The sequence below is a fragment of the Aquarana catesbeiana genome, linkage group LG07, assembly GCF_042186555.1.
Source record: "Aquarana catesbeiana isolate 2022-GZ linkage group LG07, ASM4218655v1, whole genome shotgun sequence".
NCBI classification, from domain to species: Eukaryota; Metazoa; Chordata; class Amphibia; order Anura; family Ranidae; genus Aquarana; species Aquarana catesbeiana.
The window spans coordinates 144667740-144690513 of NC_133330.1; positions in this window are offsets into that span (position 1 = coordinate 144667740).

The following is a 22774-nucleotide window of genomic DNA, read 5'->3' on the forward strand; positions in this document are numbered from 1 at the left end:
ATTAAGACATGGTTATAATGATCAGCCACCAGGTAGGAGGCCAAAAGGTGGGGAGAAAGAACATGGGGTATAAGAGAGGAAGGAGAGGAAAGGGCAAAGAGGGTAAGATAAGGAAAATAAAGCAGGAAGGGAGAAAGGGACAACAAGGAGAAAAAGAATAAGGGGAAAGAGATCAGAGAAGAAGGGGGGAGTTTGAACAGGCACCGTAAAAGACACCTCTTTAGAGGGCCCACTTCCCCCCACATCCCATCGACCGATGAGAGTCCACAGTTAGGGTTAGAGTTGACGTACCACCTTTTACAGTGCATGCTGGCGATAGCGTTCAGTAGTCACAAAGTGATTCCAGCACACCCAAGTGAAAGAGAATTTGTGTGTTCTTTCCTGTGAAATATGGATCAATTCTTCCATCTCTTGTATTTTAAAAATTCTCCTATACCACTCTCCAATCGTCGGGGTGTGTGTGGAACGCCAGTGAACTGGGATGCATAATCTGGCGGCATTCACCAAATGCATAGCCAGAGACTTATAGTATTTTTTTTTTCGAATAAAGAGGTGTGATGTAGAAGAAATTGTGCGGGGGAGTAGTCCGGGGTATCTGTAGTGACATGTGAAATGATTGCATTCGCAATCCCACCATATGTGGAGCATAGTCCCTTCCTGCTTGCCACACCTCCAACATTGTTAGGGATAGAGGGGGAAAGTTTGTGAAGCCGAGAAGGGGTCCTATACCACCTTGTGGCAATTTTGTAACCATTTTCTTGGATGGCCACATTTAGGGAGCATTTGTGTGCGTATTCGTAGATAGTGTCCCACGTGTCCATAGAGAGGGGTGTTTGAAAGTCTTTGTCCCAGGCCATCTGCAAAGATGCTGGGGGGGAGGTTAATGCAGATGAAAGGAGGGTGTTAAGAGTGGATATTAAGTGCCTTTGTTGTGTTTTGTAGTGGCAAATGGATTCAAAAGGAGTGAGTTGTTTGGTCCAACAAGACTGGTGTGGTTCAGATGAGAGCAAGTGGTGGATTTGTCGATATGGAAAGCAAAAATAAAAATTAAGTACAGCGCTACGTTTAGAGTGAAAGTGAAAAGCAGACAACACACCTATAGACTCAAGGCAGAAAAAAACAAAAGAAACAAAAGTGTGGCGCTATATATCACATCCACAGCCGTGTGTGTTACAATAAAGACATATAAAAATAGGTGAATACTACCAAAAAATGTATGACCATAAAATGGATAGTGTCAAATAATTAATCAGTGTTGATCACATATAAAGTAAATACACAATAATACTTAATCATCAGATGTGCCAGTGATTAGTAGAAACCCGTGCTGGTTCCATGAGCCAGACACCAAACATAAAAAACATGAAACTTTAAAAGTCCATAAAAAATGTGTAGAAAAATAGTGAAGAAAACATCAACAGAGTTCAAAGGAGGTGATGATGCATAGCCAGATGGTATTCACAGAATTTTAGTTGCACCAAATCTGGTGAGTGGGCAGAAGGGAGACCACAAGTGTGCATAGATTGTACATCAGTGCTGGGGCCAACACCAGGAGTAGAGGAGGCTTACCGGAAAAAATTGACCTGAAATGGCGTACGCCAGACAAGTCAAAAAAGCATAATAACCACTGGTTCTGGGAAATGCCTCTTGTCAGATGTCATCAACAGATGGTGGAAAGAAAAGGGGGGGTCCGCACGGCTTCCTCTCCCATAGGTAATCCAGCATAAGCCAAACATGTAGTTTCATATGCCATGCAAGGAGCGAACAAAACTCACATAGCGTAATAACGTTTTAAAACACTAGTTTATTAAAATAATAAAAAACAGACTCACATTTTGGAAGAACGAATCAGAGCTCAAATATCAAATAGCGGCGATCGTGAGGGGTCGATATGACCAAAAGGGAAAAGAGGCAGTCTTGGACATGTTAACCAGTCTTTCGAATGGGAGAGGGGACCCCTCTGAGAAAAAGTGAAGGGTTAAGACGTCGTCATGTGGCCTTTCGCGTAGCAAGTAGGAGTGGGAATCACCCGGGGGAAAATCTGGGTTTTCTCTTAGGGAAGTTAGGGGGCACGGCACCGAGGCAGACAATCCCAATTTTATTGCTCCCCTAAAGGCCAGCAAGGAGGGGTAGATCAGGGGGTGAGATAAGATCTTCTGTGGCCAGGGTTTGTGGGACAGCCAGGGAAGTAAGTGTAGAGGACCTGGTATAAGTGATTTTTCCAGGGCTACCCAAATCTTTTTGGTACTGTGTATGTTCCAGTCTACTAACCTAGTCAGGTGGCACGCCAGGTCGTATCTATATAAGTCTGGAAGGCCAATACCCCCTATTTTTTTTCTGCAACGTTAGGCGAGAATATTTTATGCAAGGTGTAGAGTTTTTCCATATAAAAGTAGAACAAGCTTTGCGATAAGCTGAAAAAAAGGCTGGAGGAAGGTGGATAGGGATGGTTTGCATGAGATAAAGTCATCTTGGCTGAATGGTCATTTTAATTAATGCCGAACGGCCAAACCAGGAAATGTTCAAGCCCATCCACTCCTTAAAATGGTTTTGAATTTTAGTGAGAGCTTTGTGGAAATTAGACATATAGAGGTCTGACAGCCGAGTGGCAATTTTAATTCCCAAATAAGTGATTGCCTCCCCTTCCCATCGGAAAGGAAAGGCATCCTGACAGTGGATTACCTCCTGAGCAGGAAGAATTACATTCAAAGCATATGATTTTGAGTGATTGATCTTGAGATTGGATAGAGTGCCAAACAACTCAAGATCTTTCAGTAAGTTGGGCAGTGAGATGCGGGGCGATCTCAGGGACAGAAGGATGTCGTCCGCGAAAGCTGCGACCTTAAATTCCCTTCCACCGACAGTCAGACCTCCAATGTCAGGGTTGGATCTTATTTTGTTGAGGAGGGGCTCCAGCGTCAGAATATAAATTAGGGGGGATAAGGGGCATCCCTGGTGTGTCCCATTGCTGATGGAGAAGGCGTTTGACAGGTGGCCATTAACCTTTACCTTGGCGGAGGGATTCAAATACAGGGCTAGTACATGTGAGAGCATGCGGGGCACCAGGCCAACAGCCACCAGCACCTCCCACATATAGTCCCAGGCCACTCTGTCAAACGCCTTCTCGGCATCAAGAGAAAGGAAGAACCCTTGTGACTTAGAAGATATGAGCCAATGGTGGAGATTCAGAGTACGGATAGTGTTATCCCTGGCTTCCCTTCCAGGGACAAAGCCCACCTGATCTGGAGAAATAAGTTCGGGAATCAAAGGGAGCAATCTGTTGGCCAAGATTTTTGCGTATATTTTGATATCTACATTTAGTAACGATATGGGCCTGTAGTTTGAGACTTGGGTGGGATCCTTACCTTCCTTTGGGATTACCGCTACGTGATCTGGGGGTCCGAGAAAGCATTAAAGGTTAAGAGAAGTTTCGGGGCAAGGGAGTCTAGGAATGTCTTGCAGTACTGGAGAGTGAAGCCATCTGGGCCTGGGCTCTTCAAGTTTTCATCTGTTTAATTGCAAGCTCCAGTTCCCCTCTCGTAAGGGGTACCTCCATGTCCTGAGCTTGTTGGGAGGATATTTGTTTCAGAGAGTGTTGCGAGAGAAATTCTCTAATGCGGTCGGCCCGTGTGACTGACAAGGGTGTTCTGCGGCGATTCTGGTGTAGGTTGCAAAGTCTGGAATAAAAACATTCAAATTCCTTATCTATATCGTCGTTCCTGGATAAGAGTGAGCCATGAGCATTTCACAAGTGATGAACCGTAGATGAGGTTCTAGAGGCTTGGATCGTATGGGCCAAAAGGCACCGGCATTTGTTACCATGCTCATAGAAAACTCTTTGGCCAAGGACATAACGTCTCCTAGTTTGTTTACCTAATTCCTCCAAAAGGAGCGATCGGGCATGCAATAATTCTTGTAAGCTGGATTGAGCGCACGACTGTTTATGGGACGTTTCTAACTTTTTGATCTTCACGATCAGAGAAGTTATGTTTTCTTGGTGTGTCCTTTTGGCTTTCCTGGCAAGTGTGATAAGTTTGCCACAAATTACACACTTATGAGCTTCCCAGAGGGAAACAAGAGAGACATCGGGGGTAGTGTTTTCCTTGAAATAAAGGTTAATACAAGTTTTCAAATGTTCTAACGTCATTGGGTCATTGAGTAGAGAAGGGTTCAGTCTCCATGTTTTGGTTCCTAGCGTTAGATTCAGGGTAGGAAAGGGTGATTGTGATAGGGTGGTGGTCGGATAGGATCATTGGCTCTATGGTTGTTTGTTGGAGGAGGGCTAGGTCCGTTTGAGAGAGAAAGAAATAGTCAATTCTCAAATATTTGCCGTGGGGAGCCGAATAAAAGGTGTAGTCCCTCACGGAGGGGTACATGGTACACCATGTGTCGTGGAGCGTCAGGTTTTGGAGTTGCATTTTGATTTGCCGGAGGGCTCGATATGGTAGGGTGGAGGCTCCCGACGAAGAGTCCAGGACAGGATTCAGTGGGGCGTTAAAATCACCTCCCAACAGAACCAAACCTGACTGGAAAGTCGAGAGAAGGTTGCATATTTTTCTGAAGAAGGAAACATGGTGTTCATTGGGGCAATAGATGTTAGCTGGTATAATTGGTTTCGAGGCGTATGTACCTTTGATAAAAATGTACTTGCCTTCTGGGTCAATAAGTAAGTCAGTCTGATGGAAGTTGGCATGTCTGGAGATTAATATCGAAACACTCTTTGTTTTTGCTACCAGGTTGGTGGAATGCAGTGCCGTTCGATAGATAAGATTAGATAGTTTAGGAACCGCATCAGAGCGGAAATGCGTTTCTTGAAGGAAGATGAATTGAGCTTTGTGTTTGGTAAGGGAGTTCAGAATCTGAGATCTCTTTTCTGGAAGATTAAGGCCCTTAACATTCAATGACACACACATCAACGTTAGGGATGGAGCAGGAGCCATGGTCTTTTCCGTGGAAGTGGTTAGGAAAAGCAAGACAATAGTGGACCCTCAGCAGATTGGTGCAGATGGAACTCGGTCAGCTGGGAGGAGTACCCAGAGTAGGGGGGAGTGAGCCCTCTTCCACAATAGGGGTAAGTGCGGAGGGGAAAAACAAAGCAGTTGGGGCACAGAAAAGTGGAAGGTAGAAAGAAAAGGATAAAATCGAAAAAAAAAAAGGGGGAAGGAGGAAAGACTAGGGAGAAACGGTAGGGGGCAACAAGAAGGGGTAACGGATGGGAGACATGGGATCTAGTGATATACCAGAGGTGGAGATAGAAATACTATTCCACCTATAAAGGGGAAAACTGGTAAGTCAGCGGGAATCCAAAGGAAACCGCTGTGTGGGAACTTGGTATAAACGGAAAAACCACAGGTGGTTCCGCAAACTGGGGACCACGAGGAAGGAGCAGTGCATGAAGTGTAAAAGAATGGCCTTGGGGAGCCACAACAGTTTGTAATTGGATATTTTAACCAGATACATTAACATATAAAAAAAACAGTTAGCATATAACATGCAACATATATTCAGAAACAGCGTGTATAGCTAGGGAGGCCAAAGGCCGGCCTCTCCTAAACCTATGTAAAGTTTTAGCACCTTCGGGAGCCTCTGGAAAAATCAGTGTCTGAATGACCTAAAATCTATTTAAACTGGAAGACTCCTTGTCTATTTGGGTAGCACTTGCCCCATAATGCACCATACCGAAAACAAAACAAAAAAAAAGGGGGGGGAGCATTCCAATAAAGAATCTGTATCGATAGGGTTCTACAACCCGCATCCCATAAAGAGTAGCTGTGCCCATCAGGTCGAAACCACCATGGTTCAGTAATAGTTAGAAAATATTTATTAAATGTTTATTATTGCCACTACCAGTAGGGGTCTGGTTGCGAGGGGGCTGCGCGTGTAGTACCTGAGAATCCGGAGTGCTTAAGAGGGTCTAAAGAGAGAGTATCCCTGGATGGTCCTGAAACAGAACCGGTCAAAGTAGGTACGAAAAGGAAAGAAGGGCAGTCACAGAATCCCAGAGTACTCCACGCGCCCGCCATCAATGAGGGTGTATGGTGCACCACCGGGCAACCATATACAAACATATAGAACATAAAATATAGAACGTAGACTACAGCCTGAAAAGATAAGAGGGGTATATGAGATCCCACGCATACTCTCCCCACCCGCAATCAATAGTCAAAATCTAACCCAGGATCGATTTTTCAAGGGGGACAATCCTTTACCACATGCCAAAAGGGGATCCCTGTGGTGTTTAGAACTCGAGATGGAGTAGACTAGGCAAGGAGTCAAGATACTGCAGGTTGTTAGGACAAAAAGGGTAAGGGGTTCATTCCCAGCCAACCTCCCACTCAATCCAGACTGGTGAAGTACCCTGGAGAGTATGCGTGTATTTCCATAGGTAGGGTTTTGTTCAAAGGGGGTTACAAACATTGTATATAGAGGTGCATCAACACATAACCTTATAACTGTATGCAGTTTCTCTCATTTTACCCAATGCTGGTTACCCAAAGCAGGCTATTTAAATTTAGTCCAAGGTCTTCAACTTAAGGCGGTAATTAGAGCCACTTTCAAGTGGATGGGTGATGATTAAGTCAGCTGGAGACATATTAAAGACCTCGAGGTAAGGAACTAGTGCATTGGAGTTGTGAGGTCCACATTGTTGTGTTTGGAGGTAAGGTATGTCCGGTAATGCAGTGGCAAGTCGGCAAGCCAACAAGCCTCCTTCCCACACTCCGGGAAGAAGTGTAAGGATCTAGGTGGGTCAATGAGAGTCAAAAGAATCACTGTGGTGATCTAGGCGCGATCTCATAAGGAACTGTTACACAGCGAGGAGGAAGGGGGAAGGACAGGGCCCAGTGGGGCATATAGACTAGGAGGTCATGTATGCACAGTTCCCCATAGCTTACCTTCCCAGCGAGGTTGTCCTGTGAGGGAGTATACCAGAGCATACCTGCATAGGGCCGCTTATCGCTTGATCGAGCAGCCATAGTTGAGGAGGTTGGCAGGAAGGAGGAAGTGCGTGCTTGTGGGTCATTCACACCGACTGGTGAGGATTATCGATGGCAGGTCAGGCGTGTCAGCTAGGCAATAACAAAAATAAAAACAAGAGCAGAAAAAACAAACATAAAGGATAACAAAAAGAGACCCCCCGGGGGTAGGGAAAAAAGCAAGTGTGGGTGCAGATGGCGAGGGGCATTCACATGGCATAGGATGATTCAAGATAGGCTAAGGGTGGAAGTGTTACTTGTTAGGCCTCCATGCGATCTCTTCTAGCTGGTGGTGATGACGGGGATCCAGGGTTATGTTGGTATAGATCTCGGCGTGAAGATCGATTACTAGGGGAAGGTGGCACGTCCCGATGTCTTCTAGGTGTTCATTGCTGCGCTTTCGGCGATGGGATGAGAGAGACAGGAAGCCACGGTTCCAGTGGGTAGTAGAAAGAATACCATTCTGGAAGATCGATGCGGGGAAGATCAAGTTGGTCACAGAAAGTCTGTAGGTCTTCCGGGGTGCGGAGCAGAGCCGAGCGACCCCTGGCGGTTGCAGACAACCCGAAAGGGAATTTCCATCAGTATTGTATGTTCCGGGACTGCAGAGCTTCCAGCAGGGGTCGCAAAGTCCTTCTATTCTGTAAGGTTATCTGAGATAAGTCTTGGAACAGTTTAATCTCAGCGCCATAATGAATAATCCAACCTTTTTCCCTCGCTTTCCTAAGGATTTCCTCCTTCAAGGGGAAATTCACTATACAACAAATTATATCCCTGGGCGGTTCATTATTACGGGGCTGAGGGCCAATGCTCTATGTATTCTTTCCATCTCTATTGGAGAGTCAGCTGGTCGGTCTAACAGCTCATTAAAGATGTTACTTACAGTTTGCTGCAGAAGACCAGGATCATTATTGTCAGGCACGCCACACACCCTAATATTATGTCTGAGCCCACGGTTATCTAGATCTTCATTATGTCTGTGAAGATCTAGAAGGTGTGTGAGCTGTGCTTTGTAGGTCCCCTGGACTTGGCAAATGGCTGCAGCATGAGTTTGAGTGGTTTCTTCCACATCTCTGATGCGTCGAGTCACTGCTTGAAAGTCTGAGCGGAGGTCGGCAATGGAAGCCGTCACTGTGCTCTTGATGTCAGTGGCAAACTTTTCCAGGTTTAGCAGGCTGGGCGGCTGGGCCTGCATGAGGGAGGGTGTCTCTGCTCCCGACATCTGAGAGGTACTTGGACCTGCAAGGCCGCATGTGAGGCTGCGTGTGTTAGCTGGCGCTGTGTCCGGAACAGCTTCTGTATATTGCGACTCAGCTGTGTCCCGGTATCGGCGGATGCACGGGAGGTGGAGGAGCTCCTGGTCATTCTATTAATGGTGTTTTGAGTGCTGTAAGCTCCCCAAGTAGCAAACCACGGTCCCCAGATTACAGGAGCTCAGGACTCAGGCAGCCATCTAGGTCTCCATCCAGGCCACGTCCCCCATCATTGATGTTTTAAGCAGAATCTAAAACACACAAAAAATGTAACAGTAATTTGAAAGCCAAATTTTAAAGATGCACACAGTGTGTCAACATGTGCCATTGCGGGACATCAATGTAATGATGAGAGGAAGGGGTTGCACCCCGAAACATGTCCATTGATCCCCCATAATGAGAGCTTGCACATGTTGACATTAGGCATGGGATCAGGAGGAAAATCCACATTTTCACTCCCAATTTGTGTGCATCTTCAAAATTTGGCTTTAACAGGGGTAACATCACCCCATCCGATGAAGGCAAGATCAACACAGTTTTGACATACTAATGTCACATATTGCCTTCAATTTATCTAAGTTGAACTTTGTAAGTTCCTGAGTTGTGTATGTTTTATGGTTTTAAACATGCCTGTTTAACCCAAAAAAGACTATATACTATCACACATAACTGTTATACACCAAAGATATTGATACTGGCTGCACACGAGAATGTCCACCTGAACACAGAGCTCTGCTCCTCCACAGAGATACTCAGCCACAACCAGCGCTTCTACCTAGCCCATCATCCCCCATAGAGGGGCAGCTGACTCCTAGCATCCCCAAGAATATGACCCGCGGACATTCCGACACCCACGATTCACAGAAACTGCTGGATTTTTACATGAGGGCTGCCAGCTCAAGATGGCGCCGGCCGGGACGGAGCTCCCTCATCACAGACAGTACAGGCAGTGACCGCGCAAACTGATGACCCTATCTCAGACATGGAGAAGTCTATAGAGCAGCAACCTCAGCCAGCCTCCTCTCCAACAGATAGAGGTAAGAGGTCTGAAAACTCCCCAGTACACTCTCCCACAAAGCCTCCTCCTGTGAAGAGGCAGCATGGCACTGAGACCTATAGTGCCATAGCGGCTGATATACGCACCGCATCACTAGCTGCATATACAACAACAGATAATCCGCCCTCAGAACACACACTAAAAGCAATGCTGCTCTCCCTACAATCTGATATGCAAAGAGAGTATAGATCCTCAATTAATCATCTACTTGACAGAGTGGATGACCTGGAGGACCGTATTGATCATATCGAGCAGCACCTGTCAGCAGCTACCATAGCCCACAACACCACTGTAGACATACAGGATGAACACACAGAGGCTATTCAACAATTGCGCCTTAAAATCGCTGACCTTGAAGACTGCTCCAGGCGGAATAATATCAAAATTGGGGGAGTGCCAGAAGCCATAACATCTACTGAGATAACCCCATACCTACACCAATTATTCCTCAAAATCTTACCGACATTGACGCCGCAAGACCTACTCATTGACAGAGCCCATAGGATTCATAAACCACAGCATTTACCTGAATCTCTGCCCAGAGATATCCTGGCCTGTGTCCATTTTTTTCATTCTAAGGAACAAATTATGAGAGCAGCAAGATCTTTACGCAACCTCCCTGAACCGTTCTCCAAAATACAACTTTATAACGACATTTCTACGGCCACCTTGCAAGCACGCAAAGACTTTACTCCAGTTACGTTGATCCTCATGGAACACAAAATCACATATAAATGGGGATTTCCTACCAAACTACTTGTCAATTATCAGCATCAGCAGGTCGCAATTTTGACACCCAAAGATGGGATTAAACAGTTGCATAACTGGGGTATTGTCCTCAATCCACCTCCAACAACCCCCCTGAACAAGAGATCCTCCAGGATTTCCAACAAATGGGTGACGAGGGATAAACTCTAGTTATCAGATTACATAGAGATAACCTCCCGGGTCGTCCCTAAAACCCAGCTGGATATCACTTGCTTTAAAATTGTGGAGGAGTACCTCCCCTACTGGTTGACTTACTTCACCCTACTGCTATAGTGTGCAAGGCACACAGCATTTTCTCAAGCTACTATATTTCTCCTTTTTATGTTTGTAACAGATTTGTTCAACTCTGTCTATGAAGTCACTATATCAGTTCTGATTACTGTATAGAAGTCAAATCTCTTACTCTCTTTTTACGTAAGCTAACAGTAAATACATTACTAATTCCAGAAAGTTTGGTTACATACTATTTATACCTTTACAGGATAGAACGTTCTCAGTGCCACCTTGACATCTACTAACCGCTACACATGTCACTCAAAATCACCTCCCTTAATGTCAAGGGTTTATATAGCCCATGTAAACGATCCATGCTATGGAGGGAAACGATCTCCCGATGCACTGATATATTGTGTATTCAAGAGACACACATTTCCTCAATCAATCCACTGTGCTGCACCCACAAATTATACCCACATATTTTCCACTCTCAAACTAATAAAAAAGTAAGAGGAGTAATGATAGCGGTTTGTTCTACCGTGTCCCTCTCAGTTTCCAACATAGAACAAGATCCCTTTGGCAGGTACCTAATACTATCAGCTCATTTTAACAACAAACCTCTGATAATAGTTAATCTTTACCCCCCGAACACCCACCAAAAATCCTTTTATAACGCTATTGTAAAAAAATTCAACATTACCCGAGAGACCAAATTATCCTATGTGGCGACTTTAATGATGTACTTGACCACTCACTTGATACTTCCACCTCAAAGAGGAGAGAATCCACAACCCTCTCCTCTATGGTACTCTTAGAAGAGTTCTATGACCCCTGGAGATGTCAACACGGCACTGAGAAAGATTGCACCTTTTACTCCAACTCCCAAAGAACCTATTCAAGGATCGACCTGTTTCTGACATCCAAAGTACTACTACAATCCATTACCACCTCCTCTATCGGAGTGATATCATGGTCTGACCATGCCCCTGTATCTATCACACTCAACCTATCATCCACCACCACAGTACACAAATTGTGGTGACTAAACCCTTCCCTAATTAGTACCAAGGACAATAGGGAGCAGGTTGAATCCGTTATCGATGACTACTTTACTCTAAATGTAGGCTCTGTAGCTAATCCTACCATGCTTTTGATTGCTCACAAATCTGTCGTAAGAGGGACTCTACTAAAAATGGGAGCCCAGGAAAAGAAAAAACGCAACGCAACCCTTAACACCTTCCTAGACAATATAAGAACCCTAGAAAGACGTAATATACAATCACCCTCAGAGGCCACACATGATGAACTCTGCAAACTCAGGCCTGATCTGAGCTCATATCTTCAGAGCGGGCATAATTTTTTTATGCGGAAATTAAGACTTACCTGGTACTCCCAGGGAAATAAGACAGGAAAGATTTTAGCGCAACAATACAAACGTAAGGCAGCTCAATCCAAAATCCCTTTTCTTATAGACTCTAATGGTCATAGGCTTACTAACCCCAAAGACATAGCCAATTGTTTTAGCTCCTTCTACTCTAAATTGTAGAACTTAAATTGCTCTCCCACTGATACACAACCTACTGGCACAAATATTCTAAACTTTCTTTCCAAATTGTGTCTCCCCTCCCTAACCCCAAAACAAGCAACAGAATTAGCCCAACCCTTCTCGATCCAGGAAGTCCGGAGCGCTATTAAGGCACTACCATCACACAAACCTCCAGGACCGGATGGCTTTGGAAATGAATATTATAAAACATACTGCAAGCAATTAATTCCACACCTTTGCAACTCATTAAATAGATTCCTTGCTACTGGAGAAATTCCAGCCAAATCACTAGAAGTCACCATCTGCACCATCCACAAACCGGGAAATTCCCCCCGTGACCCGACTAATTATCGCCCCATCTCACTTCTTAACACTGATCTCAAGATATATGCCAAATTATTGGCCACGCGTTTATCAGAACACATGCCTTATCTTGTACACCCAGGTCAGGTAGGATTCATCCCCCAACGTCAGGCCTCTGATGGCACCTGTCGCTTTGTGGATCTCATTGACTGGGCTGAACATCACCAAACGCCCTCTCTGCTGATCTCTCTTGACGCAGAGAAGGCGTTTGATAGAGTCCACTGGGGCTATCTGGAAGGGGTGCTGAGAAAATTTGGCATAGAGAGCAAATTTTTGCAAGCCATCCTAGGTCTCTATTCCTCACCCAGCGCTAAGGTGTGGACTTCAGGCATTCTCTCTAATTCCTTCGCAATCACCAATGGTACTCGACAGGGGTGTCCACTCTCGCCCCTGATCTTTGCCTTGGCGATTGAGCCTCTAGCCCAAGCCATCCACACAAACCCCCTCATTTCAGGGATTCTGGTTGGAGACACCCATCACAAAATAGGGCTTTACGCAGATGACGTTATTATCGCACTTACTGACCCTCTAAATTCGCTCCCCATTTTATCTCAAGTACTTGAATATTTTTAGTAAGATTTCAATGTATAAACTAAACCACTCCAAGTCATCCATGATTGGCATTTCAATATCACCCTCAATATAAATGGAGATTTCCAAGGCTTCCCCTTTCTCCTGGGCACCTGGCTCCTCAATGACATATCTGGGCATCCAACTTGTATCCCCTTCCCCCACGCTCCTTCGCACTAACTTCGTTTCCCTTCATCAGAAACTACTAACCATAACCTCGGCTATGTCATCCATCACAGCATCATGGGCTGGATGGATAGCCCTGATCAAAATGTTTCTTCTCCCACATGTTCTTTACTACTTTAGGATACTACCATTACCGATATTACCGACAGAACTATCCAAAATTCAACAAATTCTCAACTCCTTTATTTGGGCAGCTCGCAAACCACGATTGAAAGCTTCAATACTATCCTCTCCTACTACCTGTGCTGGGATGGGTGCACCCAATATCAAATGGTACTATAAAGCAGTCATCTTAGATCAAGTAAAGCAGTGGTGGTCCCTGCACCCTACTACACTGTGGCATCAAACTGAATCAACTGCTATACCAAGTACCCCACAACTAGTATTATCAGCAACCTGGATGAACTTCCATGCTCCGCGCTCATATCTTCCTACAGTCAATGCCTTTATCGCAACATGGAAAGCTGTAAGCCACACCTATCAAGGAATACACACAGACACCTTGAAACCAATGCTAATTCTCGCATTGCAGCTCCTATCTCCGAATTTAACTATTCAACATTGGTATAGAGCCGGAATTAAGACAATTGGAGACTTATACCTCCAATTGAACCTCAAAAGTTACCAACAACTCACCAGGGAATTCGGTCTATCAAGCAAAGATTTTTACATCTATCTCAGGATCTGACATACTCTCAAAATGACCTACTTCTACAGAAACGACCTCCAGGGACCTGCTCTCCTACTATGTTCACCCCGCCAACAAAATCAAGGGCATCTCCTAAATCTACACTCTCCTCTCACGAACAGTAACCACACACTGGGAATCGGAATTAAAGTCCTCCTTTCTTACAGAAGAATGGTATAGAACCCTTTGCCTCCCATCTATCTTTTCCAAAAATGTATCCCACTGGGAAACCCTCATGAAGATTTACCATAAATGGTACTACACACCTGCTAGACTGGCACCCATATTTCCTTCTCAGTCTTCAAAATGCTGGAGGAATTGTGATGAAACTGGGGACATGTTTCATATATGGTGGGATTGCCCTATCAGAATACCATTTTGGAAACAAGTATCTGCATTAATCAATAACACAACTAACATCTCCCGACAATTGACTCCACAGGTGGCTCTCTTTGGTTTAGATTCCCAATCTTGGCCTACAGCCAAAATCCCAATTATTCAACATATTTTAATAGCAGCGCGTGCAGTCTTAGCCCGTGCCTGGAAAAACCCACTCCCACCAACTATCACTTCTCTCATTAACACGCTTAATGAGCACTGTCATATGGAATATCTTTTTTCCAAAGCTAATCTGACAGGGGACAAATTCCATAGACACTGGTCCCCATGGTTAGCACACACTAGAAGTATAAAACTCACCTGACTAGTACACCGCTATTCGTTAAACCACTTCACTCATAAGAACTGGCCCCCAGTACGATCTAGACCAGACAGAGCCAGAAGTGAACACCTCTTTTATGTCTCTCTATATAACTGTACAATCCAAGGCTTACTAATGATTCATGAGTATACGAGAATGTTTAATCAGCTTTCCTACTCCTGTTTCATTTACACTAACACCTCTCTCTAATCTATCTCTTTAATATGATCTCAACGCTTCCCCCATTAGGAGTAAGCAGGCAAGACCTTCGATACTCACTGAGTTCACCCAGTTATATACCTTAATTGCTTACTATATAATCTTGCTTTATCAATTATAGGTGTGTGTAGGTATGGGGCTGATGACGCTGTTCTTCCCCATGACACAGTCTGTTCCCAATGGGGTGTATGGGGAAGTCAGAATAGTGTTGAACGCTAATTAATTTTTCTGATCGCCGTTTAAGTGTCACGGGTGACGCTAGTTAGCCTGTTAGTTATTTAGGTTCACCGTCAGCTTTTTATATCGTCAGGTACCCCCATATACTACCTAATGAAGGTTTAAACCCCCTGATTGCCCCCTAGTCAACCCTTTCACCAGTGATCACTGTATAAGTGTTATGGGTGATGCTGGTTAGTTAGTTCGTTTTTTTATACCCGCCCTTTATTACCCAAAAATGGTTTAACCCCCCGATCGCCCAGCAGGTGATATCAGTTAGATTTTAGTGTCAGTCAGGGTCTGCGTCGCCACAGGCAGCGTCAGATTAGTGCCAGTACCGCCAACACCCACGCGCGCAGCATACACCTCCCTTAGTGGTATAGTGTCCTGAACAGATCAATATCTGATCTGATCAGATCTATACTAACGTCCCCAGCAGTTTAGGTTTCCCAAAAATGCAGTGCTACCTGATACCTGCTAGCACCTGCGTTTTACCCTTCCTCCCAGCCCAACCCACCCAAGTGCAGTATCGACCGATCACTGTCACTTACAAAACACTAAACACATAACTGCAGCATTCACAGAGTGAGGCCTGGTCCCTGCAATCACTAAGAGTTTTTTGGTAGCGTTTGATACAGTTGCTGACAGCCTAGGAGCTTTTTTTTACCTGTGAGTCTCACTACTGTACCAGTAAATTTAGAGCCCAAAATGGCAAATCGAAGGTACAGTAGTGAAGAGGCCTACACGTTTCTCAGCATGACAGATAGTGAAGAGGAAGTCACTCATCTGTCAGATTCAAGCTCAGAATACGATCTTGTAGACCACAGGGGCTCCATGACAGATAGCTCTGACGACGGAGTTGTGGTCCCTGCCAAGGTCAGGCGTACCAGACCCCAATCTTCTTCTGCTGTTGTTGAGGTGCAAGAACTGCAGGGCTCTCCTCTATAGCAGAGAAATACTAGTGCCGCTCATCCTTCTGGTGAACTGGCAAGCACCAGCGGTCTAGTACACCCTGGTCGTACATCCAGCACTACAGTATCAGGTGGTGACGTGGTGAGTCCCATAAGTGCAGTTCAAGCTGGTGAGGTGGTAAGCACAAGTAGTGTCCCACTGCCACCAAGAAAACAAAGACAGGCCCGTCGTGCCCATAGTGTCCTTCCTGTAGAATTTGCCAATCCTAATCCTAAAATCCAACTCGGAATTCAGGTGGAAACAGTTGATTTTACATCACTTGATTTTTATTCACTGTTTTTCACGGAAGATCTCTATAGATCTATTGTGGACCAAAGTAATTTGTATGCTAGTCAATCCATCGTCGCTAATCCCCAGTCCTCCCTTGCCAGAGATTGGAAACCAATTACGGTTTCTGAATTTAAGACCTTTCTGGGCCTATTCCTCGACATGGGCATAGTTAAAATGAGTATGTTGCAGTCATATTGGTCCACTGACCCAATTTATCATATGCCTATGTTCTCTGCCTCCATGGCCAGGGCACGATATGAGCAGATCTTGCGGTTCTTGCATCTCAAAAACAATGAACTCTGTCATTTTCGTGGAGACCCTGGATACAATCAGCTCTACAAAATTTGGCCCCTCGTAAACCACTTCAACCAACGTTTTGTAGCCTTGTTTACTCCCTATCAAGTTGTCTGCATTAATGAGTACCTGATTAAGTTTTCTGGCCACTTGTCTTTCAAACAGTATCTTCCCAGCAAGCGTTCCAGATATGGGGTCAAGATGTATAAGCTCTGTGACAGGGCCACAGGCTATACATAAAATTTTATGGTTTACTAGGGAAGACATAGTCACGTAGAGCCGCTGAACTGCCCAGATTACATAGGGAGTGCTGGCAAGATTGTGTGGGACTTGGGGTCACACTTATTCAGAAAGGGGTACCATTTGTATGTGGACAATTATTACACGAGCGTGTCACTTTTTAGTCACTTGATCATCAGATTGGCGCATGTGGCACTGTGCGATCTAATCGCCAGGGCTTACCCCAGAGGCTTCTAGATTACCAGGCTGGGGGAGAGAGCCTGCTTGAAGTGTAATAACTTGCTCGCTGTGAAGTGGAGGGATAATAAGAATGTTTTCATTCTGTCCATTCATGCAGACACGACGGTCAAAATTCCTACGGCGACTGTGACCAAAACATGGGAGGGATGGACCGTTGGTGCCGTACCTTGTTGCCCGTAAGGCCAGATGCTGGTATAAAAAAGTGTCTGTATACTCATTTCAATTGGTTTTGCTGAATGCTCATGTGCTATACAGAGCTTCAGGATGGACTGGATCCTTCCTTAAATTCCAGGAAGAGATTGTCAGAGCCCTTCTGTTTCCAGACGGTGCTCCACCTCACCTTCCCAATCCAAATGCAGTAAGCTGGTTGCATGACAGGCATTTTCCGTATGTCCTCCCGAGTACCCCTACTCAACGAGCCCCCCAAAGAAGATGTTGTGTCTGTAGCAAGCGTGGATATAGGCGTGACACCTGCTATTATTGTCCCTGTCCCTCCTGTCCTGACAATCCCGGTCTTTGCTTTGGTGAATGTTTTGAATGCTACCATACACCAGTGGAGTTTTAGCGTAGGGTACAGCACTGCACAGACTAGGACACACTTTCAAAGGGTCTCCCAAGATGCCATCGCATTTTGAGAGACCCGAACCTGGAACCGAACCGTTACAGTTACAAATGAAAGTGAAAAAAAAAAGTAAAAAGAAGAATACACAAAAAATATAAAATAAAAAAACAAAAATAGTTGTTGTTTTATTGTTCTCTCTCTCTCTCTCTCTCTCTCTCTCTCTCTCTCTCTATTGTTCTGCTCTTTTTTATTGTATTCTATTCTGCAATGTTTTATTTTATTATGTTTTATCATGTTTGCTTTTCAGGTATGTCATTTTTTTATACTTTACTGTTTACTGTGTTTTATTGTTAACCATTTTTTTGTTTTCAGGTACGCCAGTCAGCTGCAGCCCGGATTTATTTATCTTGACAACAACAGCGTTTGCACCCACGATACATAAAGCCGTTACTCCAGTTCTGTAGGAGGTGATTTCACCACCCCAGTTAAAAAAAGAGCATATAGAGCCCAAGATGGCTGCCTAGGGAGATCGAGAGGCTGACATGCTGCAGACGCCATATAGAAGGAGGTCCATGCCGGCTGTTACACAGGCCTAACTTCTAGATTGCATGCCAGAGACTACTCCTAATAAGAGATTGAGCCACCCAAAAGAAGCGCTACCACAACCGGAGCGGTGTTATGAAGCGGCTTGAATAGCTCCAGGAATTCAAAGAAGAGCGGTACCGGCAGAGTGCCGGTGAGAGATCGAGGATGGAGAACCGTGCGGGAGTCTCCACCTGTCTGCATACACAGGCAGCAAAGGCAGCTCGCTGGGAGGACGCACACTCCGGCGGAGGAGCTCAGAATACAGACAGCAGAGCTCAGGAAAATCAAGCCACCTCAATCTGCACAGTCTACACTTCCCACACAGAGGAAACCTCAGAAACAGGAGCATACGGTATCTCAAACAAACAAAGAAAGGAAACTAAAGACCTCTACACCAGGTATGAAGATATATAAAGGATAAACGGAATGTATAAGGACTATATAAGGACTGTATAGGAGTGCATAGGACTGCATAAATAGCTATAGTCTTTTGAATCTTCCTTAAAGAGTGGTATGGAGAAGATTTAAAGGTTTTTCTTTATAGGCATTGTTGGGGCAATAGAGCCTACTAAACCCTAATCACACAATACAGGTGTAGAGACAACACGCACTATGCCAATAGTCTCTATGGGCTTCCCCAGTGTTAATTAAGGATCTGATTATATAAATATAAATTAAAGGGTTTGGCAATACCCTGACAATTATTGTGCTCATTTAAAAAAGAAGGGAAGAAAGGAAGATATCAAGCAAGAGACAAGACGGATAGGTAGCTATAAATAACGTATAAAATATCCGCTCCATACAGTGAGGACTAAGAAAAGCTTTAATTAAAATATGGCACCCAAGAAAGGTAATAAAACACCCCAACCTCAAAAAAACAAGAAAGATAAAATGGAGAGCAAAAATAAAAACCCTACAGAGGCTCAATCTACACAAAAAATTGATATATAAAAGAGATTTTTCAACAATTACAGTTGCAATCGCCCCGAATAAATCAAGTTCTGCATACATCACAGGAAATATCAAATATAGCAGAAATCTCAGCTGCATCTAGATCATCAGGGGAAGAGCAAATCACTCATCCAAGAAATAGCTCACCAATAGATACATCAGGCTCTTTAAGTGAACAAAAAGAAGAGGATAAAGGAAATTGGGACATGAGAACATACATTCAATCTCTCCCAACCAGAGCAGATATGGATCAATATGTATATAGATTAGAAAAAACCTATAAAACAGAAATTCAAGAACTCAAAATAGCCACAAAAGATGCACAAGAAAAAACAACTAAATTAGATAACAGAGTTTCAAAAACAGAACAAGAACTATTGAAGATAAAAGAAAAAATACAAAAACAAGGGAACCAAATAAATCAACTAATAAAAAGCCTAGATGAGCAAGAAAATAGAAGTCGAAGATCCAATATAAGAATCAGAGGATTAAAAGAAGAGGTAAATGCTAAGGATCTTATCGCAACGCTACAGAAAATTTTTCAGGAAATAAGTCAAGATATGGATATAAAAGACCTGATAATAGATCGTGCACACAGAGTATCAGGAATAAGGAGAGTAAATCCTAGCAAACCAAGAAATATCATTTGTAAGATGCATTATGCTCACATAAAGGACAGAATCATGCTAGCAGCAAGACAAATTCAAAACATCCAGCATGAGGGAGATTCATTATTATTTTTCCAAGATTTATCAAAATATACATTAGATCGGAGAAGAGCACTAAAACCCCTGGTGGAACAACTTAAAGGGAACAATCTGCAGTATAGATGGAAATTTCCATTTCAGTTACAGGCCCAAAAAGAGGAAGCAATTGCAACATTCAATGATTTAGAAGACCTACCACAGATTTTGGCAACTCTTAAACTATCAGAAGTTGAACTGCCGGACTGGCCCATTTCTTATATGAAATCGCCGAGAAGATTTTGAGGAGCGGTGTATGAGGGAGGGGGGAGGGGGGAGAAAGGGTGATATGTAATCATTAATTTACTAGTTATACAAATATAAGCTACACAAAAAAGTAAATAATTTAGGGGGGAGAGGGAAAAGGGGAGTATGTAGTTTGGGGGTTTCACCCCAAATTTTTTTTTTTTTTTTTGTAGATTTGTACACTATTTTTTGGTAAGATGCTAGAACAATATAACGTATAATAATGTATCAAAATAACATAGTTTGTTGGAGGGTTTTGTTTTTTTTTTTGTTTTTTTTTTGTTTTTGTTTTTTCCTTAATGGGTAATACGAGGGGGGGAGGGGTGGTCGGGGTTTTTTTTTTTTTTTGTTTGAGGGTTTTTATTTTTCTTTATTTATCTATTTATTTATTTAATCAAAAAAAATTTTTTTTTTTTTTTTTACGCAGGATACTTTTGTAGATTTTAACACTGTTTTTGGGTGAGATGTTTGCACTATACAACCTATTATTAGGTAACAAAACAACACAGATTGTGGATATGATGGTTATTGTTGGATATCTACATAGCGGAGGAGAGCAAAAAAAATCCCAAGAAATTCTTTAAGTATGTAAACAGTAAAAAAGGGAGGACAGACCATATTGGCCCCATAAAGAATGAGGAAGGACATCTGGTTACAAAGGATGGGGAGATGGCGAAGGTATTGAATTTATTCTTCTCCTCAGTCTTCACGAGTGAATCGGGGGGCTTCAGTAACCAAAACTGCAGTGTTTATCCTCATGACACAACACAGGAAGCACCTCCATGGTTAACAGGGGACGGAATTAAAATTAGACTTGAGAAACTTAACATTAATAAATCACCGGAACCAGATGGCTTGCATCCAAGGGTACTTAGGGAACTCAGTCAAGTGATTGCCAGACCGTTGTTCCTAATTTTTACAGATAGTCTACTGACTGGAATGGTACCAGCTGATTGGAGAAAAGCCAATGTAGCACCAATATTTAAAAAGGGCCCAAAATACATCCCTGGGAATTACAGACCAGTTAGCCTAACATCAATAGTATGTAAACTCTTGGAGGGGATGATAAGGGACTATATACAAGATTTTAGTAATAAGAACGGTATCATTAGCAGTAATCAGCATGGATTCATGAAGAATCGTTCGTGCCAAACTAATCTATTAACCTTCTATGAGGAGGTGAGTTGCCATCTAGATAAAGGAAGGTCCGTAGACATGGTGTATCTGAATTTTGCAAAAGCATTTGACACAGTTCCCCATAAACGTTTACTGTACAAGATAAGGTCCGTTGGCATGGACCATAGGGTGAGTACATGGATTGAAAACTGGCTACAAGGGCGAGTTCAGAGGGTGGTGATAAATGGGGAGTACTCGGAATGGTCAGGGGTGGGTAGTGGGGTTCCCCAGGGTTCTGTGCTGGGACCAATCCTATTTAATTTGTTCATAAATGATCTGGAGGATGGGATAAACAGTTCAATCTCTGTATTTGCAGACGATACTAAGCTAAGCAGGGCAATAACTTCTCCGCAGGATGTGGAAACCTTGCAAAAAGACCTGAACAAATTAATGGGGTGGGCAACTACATGGCAAATGAGGTTCAATGTAGAAAAATGTAAAATAATGCATTTGGGTGGCAAAAATATGAATGCAATCTATACACTGGGGGGAGAACCTCTGGGGGAATCTAGGATGGAAAAGGACCTGGGGGTCCTAGTAGATGATAGGCTCAGCAATGGCATGCAATGCCAAGCTGCTGCTAACAAAGCAAACAGAATATTGGCATGCATTAAAAGGGGGATTAACTCCAGAGATAAAACGATAATTCTCCCGCTCTACAAGACTCTGGTCCGGCCGCACCTAGAGTATGCGGTCCAGTTCTGGGCACCAGTCCTCCGGAAGGATGTACTGGAAATGGAGCTAGTACAAAGAAGGGCAACAAAGCTAATAAAGGGTCTGGAGGATCTTAGTTATGAGGAAAGGTTGCGAGCACTGAACTTATTCTCTCTGGAGAAGAGACGCTTGAGAGGGGATATGATTTCAATTTACAAATACCGGACTGGTGACCCCACAATAGGGATAAAACTTTTTCGCAGAAGAGAGTTTAACAAGACTCGTGGCCACTCATTAAAATTAGAAGAAAAGAGGTTTAACCTTAAACTACGTAGAGGGTTCTTTACTGTAAGAGCTGCAAGGATGTGGAATTCCCTTCCACAGGCAGTGGTCTCAGCGGGGAGCATTGATAGCTTCAAGAAACTATTAGATAAGCACCTGAATGACCACAACATACAGGGATATACAATGCAATACTGACACATAATCACACACATAGGTTGGACTTGATGGACTTGTGTCTTTTTTCAACCTCACCTACTATGTAACCTACTATGTAACTATGTATGACACTAAGAGGGTCTTGGGTAATTATTGTAGTGGGAGTGATAATATGGGGGGAGGGATAGTTAGGGGGGTTCCTTTTTTTTTTTTTTTTTCATAAATACACGGAATATTTTTGTAGACTTGAACACAATACAATTTATTATTATGTAACAAAACAGCAAAGATTGATGGATATGATGGTTATTGATGGATATGACACTAAGAGGGTCTGGGGTAATTATGGTAGCGGGAATGACGACATGGGGGGAGGGGTAGTTAGGGTGGGAGGGTTTTTTCCCTTTTTTTTTTTTTTAATTATGAAGGACATTTTTGTAGATGTAAACAGTGTTTCTGGTGAGATGTTTGCACAACACAATTTATTATTATGTAATAATACAGTATACACTAATGGATTTGAGAGGGCCTTGGGTAATAATGGTAGTTAGGGTGACGGCATGGGTGGGGACTCCCCCCCCTTTCCCTTTTTTTTTTTCCCCTCTTCTTCCCCCTTCTTGCTGGGTCTCTGTTTCCCTTCCCCG